The 8,946-nt window shown below is 38.8% G+C and overlaps 1 long non-coding RNA gene across 5 annotated transcripts; it reads left to right on the top strand.

Annotated features, from left to right (window-relative positions):
• Nucleotides 1-1,529: 1,529 nt before the first annotated feature.
• LOC110865925 lies at nucleotides 1,530-4,285 on the top strand. 5 transcript variants are annotated; one of them, XR_004860897.1, is made up of 7 exons: nucleotides 1,530-1,628; nucleotides 1,760-1,837; nucleotides 1,911-1,978; nucleotides 3,356-3,443; nucleotides 3,642-3,681; nucleotides 3,798-3,869; nucleotides 3,941-4,285. It is a non-coding gene; the product is annotated as an uncharacterized LOC110865925 (long non-coding RNA). The 5 variants fall into 5 exon arrangements; XR_002551083.1 differs by having other exon boundaries at nucleotides 1,789-1,837; nucleotides 3,356-3,706; XR_002551081.1 differs by having other exon boundaries at nucleotides 3,361-3,706.
• Nucleotides 4,286-8,946: the final 4,661 nt, after the last annotated feature.

Raw genomic sequence — 8,946 nt, 5'->3', positions numbered from 1 at the left:
ACTTGTAAACCGTGAGTATACTCGTATTTCCCCCTTTTTACTTTTACCACTTTTGGGGTGTAACATGTTTACTTATCAAAAACTTACACATGAACATTTTGCTTAAACACATGAACATTCCTATAACATGCTTGTATACGTGATGGCTTGATACTTTAAACTTGGGTGAAACTTATGTGTTGAATTTATCATTAACTTCGTACGAGCCAAACCGTGACATATGTAGCGCTATAGGATTAACGACCTGCCCTTTATCATCGGTAATGTCATGAGCATATTGCGGTTCCTTGGTTTGATATGTTAGACACATGCCATGTTTAAATGTTTATCTTGAATCACATGCTTGCTATGAGGAATTGTTCAAGACTTATCTTTTGCTATGTACGTATCAAACTTGTATACTCGCCTTTGCATTTGCATTGAATTATTTTAAACATGTTACAGGTTGATGAGGAAGATGCTAAGAAAAGAAGTAGCGTTGATGCCTAGATACACATATAAACGTTAGGGTTTAATATGTTGTATCAATTTTGTTATGTTATCATGTTATTTTTGTTAAACTTGTTGTATTTGAATTTCTTGTATTGTTGACTATTTGAAGTTATGAAATGAAATTGAGATTTTCTGAATATTGTCACAAATAGCGTTATGATGTCTCTAGCAATCTTCACACTTCGTCTCATCCCGATGTTTCCGCCATTGGTTGGGGTACTACTAGAAAATGCACCTATCTTGACACGCGAACAATGACACACACTCATTTTATAACATTCAAAAGCGTGTGTCAAGAAAAAAATGTCATGGTTTACAAAATTCAATAAATTTATGACACTCTTTTTTATGTGTCATCTTTTTAGCGTCATAAAGAAAAAACAAGACCATTTTATGACATTTGAAAGTGTGTGTCAAGAAAAAAATGTCATGGTTTTTACAAAATTCAACAAATTTATGACGCTCTTTTTTGAGTGTCATCTTTTTAGCGTCACAAAGAAAAAACAAGACCATTTTATGACATTCGAAAGCGTGTGTCAAGAAAAAAATGACATAGCGCGGATATATATATTCGATACCTGTACCGGTTCCCATTTCGCCGTTTTTCGATACCGGTACGAATTCGGTAACGGTACCACTTTTCCCTGTTTTTCGGTACCAACCGATACCGTACGGGTAGCGTGCTCATCCCTAGCGCAGATTGAACCTTACTAGACGTAATGTATTTTTTATGTGTGGATGTTGTTTTTGTCATGACACGACCTTTTTTTGTTTTTTCTTTCGATTGTTATACCAAGTTTCGGTATCGTATTAATCTCGTTACAAAACACGAAATGAATCGATAACATTCGAATTCCCCGGCGCACAGCACGGAGAATTTCACTAATTATATGTACATGTGAACGGGTATTTTTAAAACTAATAAATTTAAAGTTTGAATAAAAGTTAATTGAATTAAAACAATTTAAAAGTCCCTCCCAATTTAGTTCCCGCTTCCCCTCAATGTTTTGATTCTCTCACACCCAAATTAACTTCTTTCCCCCTTACCCTCATTCAGTTATCCTCTCCACCCTTTAATCTTTCGCATTCGTAAAGGTCCTTTCAACCTCTCAATTTCCTCCATTTCATCACTTCTGGTACATTTCCTAATAAACCCTACATATTAAGAGCACAATCTTCTCTTTATTTGCATGCTATATTGTTTTGTTTTCTTTTTTTTTTTTTTTTTTTTTTTTTTTTTGGTTTCTATGATTTTTTCTAACGACAGGTGAAATGGATGCTAATTGATGAGACTAGGTTAGGTGTTGATTTGAGATCAAAGTTTTATTATTACAGAGACACTCATGTAAGTTGGGCTGAGATTAGAGTTGTACATGGTTTCATCATACTTATTATTAAGTTTTGTGTATCTATCACAGGAAATTTGTTCACTTTGGATGGAATAACGAGTTTGAATATGCTCCAACAAGCAAGGAAATTCAATGAGGTAATGTTTCATTGGGTATGAATAAGGGTGTAAACGAGTCGAGCTACTCGTGAGCTACTAAGCTTGGCTCCTTAAGAAGCTTGAAATGAGTTGACCCTAAACTTGCTTGAGCCCGAGTCCGAACCTAAAAATAATCTTGTTTAGTAAATGAGCCCTGACCCTAGCTTCACTTATCGAGCTTGAGTGGCTCGCGAGTCTAAGCGAACTCATTGTTTATATATTTTTTAATTAATATACTATATATATATATATATATATATATATATTAATAATAATAATTATTATTATTATTAATTATACAATTATGAATAAAATAACTGTGTATATATTAAATATAAATAAGTTTATAAAAACTAATATATATTAACTAATAAATAATAAACGAGCTAATCCTAAGCTGAGCTCGAGCTTGAAAATCTACGTACGAGCTAAGCTTCAGATTTAGAAACATAGCTCGGACCGAGCCAAGCTCTAGCTCAACCTTTCATAAGTTAAACGAGCTGGAGTTGCAAAATTTTAGATGTAATGGTTATTGATGAGTTGGAGTTGTAAAGCCACCATCAGTTGGTGAAACACTATGGATCAACCTGTTGAGGAAAGGTAACAATGCATCTGTTAATTATAATTATGTTATTTATTATATTTCTGTAAGGTATTTGAATGTTGGCCTAATTTTGTTTCTTTTCACTAGGATTTCGAAAGAGAACCGGTTAAGCAGCAGATGCATTTACAGCCATAGGATATAAACATATAGAAGTAGGTAAAAAGTCCAAAATACTATATGGTCAAAGCGCGGTATTTTGGTTCGGTTAACCAGACAAAGACTGACGGGTGTCTGACGGGTCTGTTAACCGGACCAAAACGCCGAGCTTTGGCCGCATTTTGGTCCTGTCAACCAGACCGGGTGTCAGTCTTTTGTCTGGTTAACAGGACCAAAACGCGGCCAAAGCTCGTCGTTTTGGTCCGGTCAACAGACCCGTTAGACACCCGTCAGTCTTTGTCTAGTTGACTGGACCAAAACGCCGCGCTTTGGCCACAGCTCGACACTGCAGGGTGTGCATATAGGACAAAAAACACCTTTTTGGTGTGCCAATAGGCAAATGGGTGTGCAAATAGGTACACCCTAATGCAAATATGTAGTGGAGAATGCTAGTTTATGATAATTAAGTACAAAATTGAACATAATTTGTTGCTTGGCAGGTTGTAGGAATACCTTGTTTTGTTTTAATAAATTAAAGCGTGATGACCAAGAGGCATATGAATAGTTCTTTTCTCTGTAATTGGATTTCCTTAAAATTCCTGATTTATGAATTTAAATAATTTTTGATAATGAATTTCACGAGCTGGTTAGTGTAGTTGATGAGCTTGGATTTCTAGTGAAGTTTGTAGGTGTTGGAGGAGTGGAAGATCTTTAGCCTTATGAGGTAAAAGCTTTTGTTAATGCCAATTTGTCATGAAGAAAAAGGTTAGTTTCCTTCACTGTTTTACAGATTAAAATTGATGTTCCAACATACTATTACCTAAAGTGTGATGCAATTTTTATATAACATTCGAAATAACGTATATTTAGTTTGATAAAACAAGGTGACCGACACCTGTTAGTCTAATGTTGTTATACTTGCATCGTTTTTCATGTTAAATTTGTTTTGTGAATTGATGAAAGAGATAGGCTACGGAGGAGTTGAATACTAGACAATGACATTGTAAGTTTAGGCAAAATTCTACCATGTATGTTAACTATAACCTTTATGTTCAAACAAATGCTTTTCAGATATAAATTATAATTTTTAAAATTTATTTTATTTTATTGCTGTCTCAGGTTAAGGTTGGGGAAAGAGTAGAGAAATACTCGGTCGCGGATATGGATGAAGAGTTTGGTCATACTAAAAATGTAAAAATACTTGTTACACAACTCTTCTGACGTAGCTCAACAAGATTTGATTTTTCCCCATATTAATGCAGGTAAGTTCATGCTGTACATGGCTGGCTACTTGAGAAGCCTGGCTTGGTTTGTTGGGGGAAGAGTAGAGGAATACTCGGCTCAAAAAAAGTTTTGCCACAAGGTGTTACATTTGGTCTTTGGTTGGGAGAAAAGTAGAGGAATACTCGGCTGCAAATATGGACGGCGTTCGCGATGATTGGCCGACTTATGCAGCTACCTCTATTGTTAAGTGAAACCATATTTTAGGTGTTGACGAATGTATTGACAAACAATCTTTTTGTTAACGTTAACATATCTGTAATATACTTGCATATGATTATGTAATGGGTTGTTTTGGTATATATATGTGTATTTGTTTTATGAAATAGATTTATTGTTTTTGATATTATATATGTATCAAGGGTAAATTAGTAATTTTATAAAAAACATTTTTATAAATAATAAAAAGCATGACACGCGTAAACGAATGTCATATGTATGTGTCATAAATGTTTGTCATGAACGTGTGTCATTAAAAAGTGTCATAAAATGAGTGTCATGAATGTGTGTCATTAAAAGGTGTCGTAAAATGAGTGTCATGAATGCGTGTCATTAAATGTGTGTCATAAAAACATGACATACAAATGCATGTCATGTTAATTTTATGACTCCTCAATCAACGACTCGCTTTTGCGTGTCATAATTACCGTTTTATGACGCACAATGTGTGTCAAGAAATGTGTATTTTCTAGTAGTGTGACAGATTGGTATCAGAGCCATAACTATAGGGAATTAGGAAAATTGCTATGCTTTTGCCCTAGTCTATAGTTTTAGGAACTTTGTCTCTTATTTGTTGTTTAAAACTTTTGTACTCTACCATGCATGCTACCTAGCTACACTTCTTGTTATTAAATTTATGCGCCTTTCCTAAGGCTAACACGAATACACTTATGCTATTTTATACTCTTGTAACATCAACGAGGCAACTTTACCAAAATAGGCGTGAAACCCACAATTTGGTAAACGACTCTCACTCTACCTTTAATCTATTTTTGCACGAAATTTCACCATTAAGCTAGGAGTGGCATCCACAACTTAATGGTAATTTCCATTTCAACTCTAGTGGACCCTTGTCAAAGTGTCAAAAATTTTATTTTTGGCCGACAAGTACCAACCACATTTAGGGTACGAGATCGTCAAGTTAGGGGTGAAACCCGCATCTTGTCGATTAAGTCCCATTCCTTGATTTTTATTCTCGCCAAAGTCCCGAATGTTCCAATTATTTAGAGATGTGTAGTAACCGGAAGGGTAAGATAGCGTTAATCGCTTCTCGACGAGAGTATCTTACTTATAGGCCAAAGCACAATATCTCTAAATCGAAAGGACTTTCGACCCACTTTGGAATTGTCGACGTTTCTCTACCCGAAACAATCCTATGTTTTATTGAGCCTCTCTTTTATGTATCTCAATTTATATGTGATTTTATACTTGAACGTTCATTCATTTCGAAATGTCGTTTTAATCATTTTGCACGTTACCGCAATCACAAACAATAATAATTCTCGTGAACAAACTAAATTTATACCCTCTTTACGCAACTTATGTGTTATACTTGTTGAATGCATGTGGAAACTTATGCTCTATGTGAACTTTACTTGGTACATGAACATTTACTTGCTTTTACATACACAAACCTTATATTCAATTAATGATCAAGTCTCATCCTTTCCTTCTCTTTTTCAATCTTTTAGATGTCGTCTCGCTCTTCCAAGAAGCAAAAGTCAAAGAAGGGTTCAACTTCCACCGCCATGTCTCAAAAAGATTGCATGAAATTTATGGCCAAGCAATTTGCTAAAGTCCTACCCGACATCGTTAGCAAGATTCAAACCGATTCACCACATGGTTCTGTTGACTCAAAGGCAGACAAACCCAAACCAACCTTCCAATTTAAGCAATTCATGGCTTGTAAACCCTTAGAATTTACTGGCAAGAATGGCGCTACCGCCATGATGAACTGGTTTGATGCCATCGAGCTTACCTTCTTGCAAAGTGGTTGCCCTGACGAACTAAGAACCTTGAATGCAACTGGGGTGTTCCGTGAAAAGGCACTCGAGTGGTGGACGACTGAACGTAATAAAAGAGGAAACGAGGTCGCACATGCTACGCCTTGGGACGATCTCAAACAACTCATGAAAGACCACTTCTGTCCCCCTCATAAACTCCAAAAATTGGAGAACGAATTTTGGAACCTTACTCAGAAGGGGAGTGACATGGATGGCCTGATTACGCGCTTTAAGCAGCTCAGTGTTCTCTGCCCTAGACAAGTTGAAACCGTTCCCAAAACCGTAGCCAAATTCGTCCGTTGTGTTGCACCTTCCCTGACAAACCACCTTGCCTCTGCTAATCCCCAAACCAATGAAGATGCTTTTCGTATAGCCACCGAACTCAACAACAACTGCGTTCTTCATGGAACCTTTGACAAGGTTTCAACAAAGAGTGCACGCCAAGCTACAATTGACTCTCCTGGTGAGCCCAAACCCTCCCAGTCGTCTAAGAAAAACCAAGGCAAGAAGCGGAAGGCTTCGAGCCAAAATTGTGCGGTCGTCACTCCGCCAAATCCACAACCCCTTCAAACCGTGCCTGCTTTTGCCAACAATGAACGCAAGGTTTATACTGGAACGCAACCGAAGTGTGGCAAATGCCAGTATCACCACCCTCCAAACGCTCAATGTCGAAAGTGCGACAAGTGTGGTCAAGGTGGGCATACCGCTCCATATTGCCGCTTCCCACCTCATGCCCACCAAAACCAAGCCCTTTTAGCTCCGAATCAAGTCGCCCCTGCGTGAGCATGCTACACGTGTGGTGATACCAACCATATGGCCAACGTGTGCCCTCAACGATACCAGCCACAACAACCTCGACAGCAGCAACCGCAGCCTCAACAACAACAGCAACAGGTCCAAGAACCCGCTAGAGGTCGAGCTTTCCTTCTCACCACTGCTCAGGCTCAAAACGCGAACGACGTCATTACTGGTACGTTTCTCATTAACCATGTCTATGCTTCATGCTTATTTGATACTGGTGCCGATAAAAGTTTTGTGTCGTTAGAATTCGAGTCCTTGCTCAAGTGTAAACGCTCTAAGTTGCCAAAATCTTTCGCTGTCGAAGTCGCTAATGGTAAAACCATCGTTGTCAATTCTGTTCTCTCCAATTGCTCGTTGATTCTAAACGATCATACATTTTCAATTGATCTCATACCTATGCAAATGGGTAGTTTCGATGTCATAGTAGGTATGGACTGGCTTAGGCGAGTTCGTGCTGAAGTGGTCTGTTCCGAGAAGTTTATTCGCTTACCTCTTCCAAACGGTGACTCTCTACACGTCTATGGTGAAAAGCCTTCGCAAGGCCTTAAGCTTATGTCGTGTATCAAAGCAAACAAATGCTTACGCAAGGATACCTTCGCCTTTCTCGCCCACATTGTGGAAAAGAAGGACAAAGGCCCGAGCATAAGCGACGTTCCTGTTGTACGTGACTTTCCGGATGTATTTCCCGACGATCTTCCTGGTTCGCCTCCTGCTCGTTCTGTCGATTTCCGCATCGATTTAGTGCCTGGTGCTACGCCTGTCGCTAAGTCTCCCTATCGTTTAGCACCCTCTGAGATGCAAGAGCACTCGAGTCAACTTCAAGAGCTTCTTGACAAAGGTTTTATACGCCCTTGTACTTCTCCTTGGGGCGCTCCTGTTTTGTTTGTCAAAAAGAAAGATGGATCATTTCGTATGTGTATTGACTATCGTGAGCTCAACAAGCTTACCATCAAAAACCGATACCCTCTTCCTCGCATTGATGATCTCTTCGATCAATTGCAAGGCGCAACCTGCTTTTCAAAGATCGATCTTCGTTCTGGGTATCATCAACTTCGAGTACTCGAAGAAGATGTACCTAAAACCGCTTTCCGTACGCGTTATGGTCATTACGAGTTCGTGGTCATGCCCTTTGGTTTGACCAACGCACCTGCTGTTTTCATGGATTTAATGAACCGCGTGCGCAAAGCATACTTGGACCGTTTTGTGATCGTCTTCATCGACGATATTCTCATCTATTCCAAGACGCAAGAAGAGCATAAGCGACACTTGCACCTTATCCTTGAACTCCTTCGTACTGAACGTCTATACGCCAAATTCTCCAAGTGTGAATTTTGGCTAAAAGAGGTTCAATTCCTTGGTCATACTGTCAACGAACTTGGAATTCACGTTGACCCCGCTAAAATCGAAGCTGTGAAAAATTGGATCGCACCTAAATCTCCGTCTGAAATTCGCTCGTTTCTTGGTCTTGCTGGTTACTATCGTCGTTTCATCTCCAACTTTTCAAAAATCGTTGTTCCTTTGACCTCCTTAACTCAAAAAGAGAGACCTTTTGTTTGGGGTCCCGAACAAGAGGAATCTTTTCAAACGCTCAAGGATATGCTTTGCAATGCTCCTATCCTAACGCTTCCTGATGGTAACAATGATTTTGTCGTGTATTGCGACGCTTCAAACCTCGGCCTTGGTTGTGTCCTTATGCAACGTGACAAGGTTATCACTTACGCATCGAGATAACTCAAAATCCATGAGAAAAACTATACTACCCACGACCTTGAACTTGGTGCAGTCGTTTTTGCATTGAAGATTTGGCGACACTACCTTTATGGTACTAAATGTGTGGTCTTCACCGACCATAAGAGCCTTCAACACATCTTCAACCAAAAGGAACTAAACATGCGTCAACGTCGTTGGGTGGAATTGTTAAACGACTACGATTGCGAAATCAAATACCACCCAGGTAAAGCGAATGTAGTAGCCAACGCTCTTAGCCGTAAAACCCATGTCAAAAGTATCCGTTGTTTCCAACTCGTCCACGACCTTCAAAATCGCATACGTAACGCTAAGTATGCATCCGTTAATGAGGGTAACCTCTACAACGAGATGCAATGTGGTGCTGAAAATAGTCTCGTGTCTAAATCTGATGGCATTTTATACTATCTCAATCGTATCCGGATTCCCAACCGTGA

The sequence above is a fragment of the Helianthus annuus genome, chromosome 6 (assembly GCF_002127325.2).
Source record: "Helianthus annuus cultivar XRQ/B chromosome 6, HanXRQr2.0-SUNRISE, whole genome shotgun sequence".
NCBI lineage: Eukaryota > Viridiplantae > Streptophyta > Magnoliopsida > Asterales > Asteraceae > Helianthus > Helianthus annuus.
Note: the sequence above shows the minus strand (reverse complement) of the source record. Positions and strands in the feature narration are given on the sequence as shown.